Below are 4,500 nucleotides of genomic sequence, written 5' to 3' on the forward strand. Positions count from 1 at the left end.
TAAAGACAAGGGCGATGCAGCTCAATCGAGACGAAAATTTCTATTTGGTGACAAAATTCTTAAAGTTGATTTCAGATTTGAAAAAGGAGTAATTTGAAGTAGAAGCTTTAATGTGTGAAGACTGGTATTGTAACAATAAACAAGAAAGTGCAAAAGTATGTTGTCTTAAAGTTGAATATAATTTAATAATGGTTTAAATAATGAATGTGCTGGCTTGTTTATAATTCATCAATTTGGATAGCAAACATAGGCACTTTAGAGTTGACTGGTTTATCATCAGAATCCTCACTCTGGCTGTTTTCAGAACCCATTGATGCTCCTCCCTTTTTGAAGTAATATGTTTTGAAATCGTAATCACCATCCATTGAAACTTTCTTAGCCTTTTTTCTTTTCTTCTTCTTTGCGCGCCTCAGTTTTGTATTAAGCATACCGTCCGTAGTATATAATTTTTCATTTTGCCTACTTGCTGCACTGTTATCCTTCTTCTTCCCACCATCATCTTCCATGGATTCATCCACCTCACCCACATTTCTGAGACCTTCCCCTTGGTCAGCTGAGTTGGCTTCTGTCTCATCCTACAACAGAATGCTTTAATTATTAAGTGTGATATCAACAGTCAATTTCCTAGGAATTTTCTCTAAACGGTTTCAAGAAACAAACCTCCAACATCATTTCATTAAGATTGAGAGGATGACTTGAAGGAACTTCAACAACATTGAAGTCATCAACAGATTTAAAGCTCCCAATATATGAAGATTCATGATTGTAGACTTCATCAACGTTAAACTCTTTTGCAAATTCAGACAGCGTAAAAGGAAGCATAATCGAACAACCCACGCATAGAAAAATCCAATGTTCTATAACATCACCTATCCAGTTGCATTTTTAAAACCTAACAAAACCCCATTTTATAACTAGGGTAAGTGACAAGATTTAACGAAAGGGTGCTATTATCACCAGACATCCTGAGAATGGTTAGATCAAACCACACACAACCATATAGTAAAATACAATGTACACACCCAGCGACCCACGGACTAACCTCATTCACACCATCATTGTTAACACAAAAGTAAAGGGAAGTTGTAAAGAGGGAACGATTATGAAAATAATTGAATTTATAATTGAAAGTAATTCTATTTGAGAAAATGGAGGAAAAGGGGATAAGAAATTTACACAAAAAAACAGATGTTAAATTAAAATGTACAATGGGCCAATAACACTTATACTTAAAAATAGACAAAACATAACACGTTTAAAGACAAAAAACACCCTTATATATATAGCCACTAGTCAAACCAAATGCACCAAAAAATAGCAAATACTTCAAACTTTTGTAGAATTGAATAGAATTTTTTCAATGTCACAAGCTCATTTTCTTTTACTATTTTTTCATGTAAAATACCTATAAATCTTCTACCATTCATTTTGAACTGAATTAATGCAAATAAACACCTGAATAACCAGATAATAAGAGGAGGGGAGAATGACTTGGTATACCTGGGCTAATAGGATCTAACTTCTCAATCCTCTTGCAATTTTTTAAGGCAATGGAAGCATCATTTTCTTAAGACTTTAGCATAACAACACCAGGACAATCTAACAACTTAACATTTTTGTCCAATTGAACCTCTTGCATTTGTTAACCCCGGAGTAGATCCAACATTCACAACATGATACCTTTTTAAACTATTAATAAGACTACTCTTACCCACATTGGGCAAGCCAATCAAACCCACAGTTATTGACTTCTTGATCTGTCAAGACAAGGAAGCAAAACAACAAAAAAATCAATAATTTACAATTAAAGGACAAAAGCAGGAAAAACAAAACAATTAATAGATAAGCAATAGACATTATAAAGACTAGAAAAAAAAAACTACACCAAGGAAAATAAAAAATAAGTCAAAGGAAAAATCCCCAAAAGGTAGCAATGAAAACCCACGAAGATCCACACTAAAGCATATTCTTCCAACTTAAAAACTATATATTTAGTTTTTCCTGTGATTGACCAAAAGTTGGCACATTCATGCACAAGCAAACAAATGTCAGAGATCAGTGTCACCTAGATGACTAAATATGTGTGTTTGTTGTGTGTGCAAGCTTTTAACTAGGCGCAAACTTCACTTTTCTTTGTAGAGTTAAATTAGACCTAAACATACATTTTTACTATTCTGATTCTAAAAATAAAATATATTTGGATAATAAAATCATTTTCAACCGATAAAATAACACCAACACTACAATAAGAAAAAACCCTATCTAACAGGATTGATACTTATCTTACAATAGAAACTATAATTCAAAAAAGGCATCAGCAATATAGAGAACACCAATGCCAACAATTCTCAAGCTCCAACAAGAGGTGATATTATTTTAGGAGCATGTACCATAAACATAGGGTTTAGTAATAATTTAATTTCTACTGATATGTGAAAAAAATAGCGTGATCTACCACTTTATTTTTCTTTTTGAGCTGGTGCACAAGACACATCTACCAGCAAAAGTTACTTCAAATTGACTCTAAATGTAAGAACAAAAAATGAAAACCAACTCACTTAGGTTCTTCATTTCTCCCTAAGTATATATACTATGAATTATTTGCAAAAATTTCTGATTTTATATTTGGTTCAATATTTAGGTTTGCCAATTTGACAACATTTAAGTTGGTTTTCCTAGTGAAGGCGTCCCTTATTGTATAATTTTCATGTCAAGATAGTGTATCCAATGCACATTAGCAACATCATATATTTAAAACATCCCAGGCCAGAATGCAGGGAAACACATACACAACCACATCCATACACAACCACATACCAAAAAAAGGATCAGCAATGAATACATAAAGGTTTCTCAATCATATATCAGATAAAATTCCATGAAGGGAAGCACAATACCCGAACCAAAACTAAGTTGCAATTTTACAACCAACTATCATCATGAAATCTGTTACCTCATAACTTCTTGAGTAATTCTTCAACAATTTGAGTATAGTATCAACTCCAACGTTTGATCTTTGTTGTTGTGTGCTACACTTGAAGGCCATAGTAGATAATTCTTCTCTAAGGTATTTGAGCCACTTCTCTAAAACTTCTTTAGGCACAAGATCTATTATATGGGTCAAATGATTAGGTAGTGTAAAAATAAATATACCAAAATGGAGAAAGGAGACAAAAATGAAATGTGATCAGTAAACTACAAATTTTATTTAAAACCAAGACAATACTTTTATCAGGACCCGATTTCATCACCATGTTTTCTATCTCAGGACAACGATTCCCAAAGGGTTGCGGGCATCAAGGACCTCCAGTAAGACATCAGAGGCTTCAATGACCTTAACAAGATCCTTGTAAAAGGCTCTATCTGAGCTATCTATGGAATGAGAAAACGAAAAATAACAATTGTCAGAACACAGGCAAGCAAGCACTTGAAAGGTCAAACTAACCAAACTGTCAAGAAAGTACAAATAAATGCACACCTCTGGTCTTCGCAGCATTACCAAAATCATTAGTATTTTTTTTTTAGAATCCTCTAGCAACTTAGAGTCATCTTCATCCTCTAGCAAGGCCAATTTCCTTTTATGAGCCTGAAATAAGTAATGAATAGTAAGTTCCTAACTGCAAGGAAAACAGAAATCACAAAGGACTGTTTTCTTCGTAGCAACAGTCAATCTTCACTGATACAATAATACAAAAACATTTTAATATACCAACAATCAAGCACCCTCATTATCTTCTATCATATACCTTTCTTCTTGTCCATGAACAACTTTCTACAGGAACAAGATTTACATAAAACTTCTACCGACATTTTTTATTTATTCATTCATTTAGCTTATCATGTAACATAACAAACATAACAAATCATAATCAACGATGAAAATGATGCATGAAATGGGAGTTCAATCATGATAAAACAATTACCCTCTCCTTGCGTTCAGCTCTCTTTTGCTCCAATTCATCAATGGCCTTTCTTCGAGTTTCAAGGGCTTTGAGTTCCTGTTCCTTAAAGGGCCAATCGTTGGGAATACTAGAATCCTTCTCAACCTTCTTTTTCCCACTCAGCCGAAGCTGCTACTTCTTTGCTTCCTTCGCTTTTTGTCTGTTGTGCTCTTTCACCTTCGGTATCACCTTGTACTTCTTCTTCAATGAAACCCTCCTACTCTTACTCTCTGCAACGCAAAAAATTCTCAACATTAATAACAAAAAAAAAAAACTAAACACACAAAATCAATGTGCACTACTGATATCAAAGAACAGGGATTAGAGTTTCCTTACTCTTGCTCTTCTTTACCATTGTGTGTTCTCTACCCTCAAGAGAAAAGAAGAAAAGAAAAAAAAAACGAGAGACAAGGAGCCAAAAGATTTGAAGAGGCGTGGATAAATTTGATATTAAATAAAATTTGTTCTTTTGATTTTATTATTAGTTATGAAATAGTGATATAAGATAATTTTTTATATCCTCATCGTTTAATTTGATATAGTGAATTTTAATATGCAT

The 4,500-nt window shown here is 33.3% G+C and overlaps 1 pseudogene; it reads right to left on the bottom strand.

Annotated features, from left to right (window-relative positions):
* Nucleotides 1-218: 218 nt before the first annotated feature.
* On the bottom strand, nucleotides 219-4,296 carry LOC114184528 (guanine nucleotide-binding protein-like NSN1; annotated as a pseudogene).
* Nucleotides 4,297-4,500: the final 204 nt, after the last annotated feature.

This window comes from Vigna unguiculata, chromosome 5, assembly GCF_037176805.1.
Source record: "Vigna unguiculata cultivar grain cowpea cultivar isolate G323 ecotype 2 chromosome 5, ASM3717680v1, whole genome shotgun sequence".
NCBI lineage: Eukaryota > Viridiplantae > Streptophyta > Magnoliopsida > Fabales > Fabaceae > Vigna > Vigna unguiculata.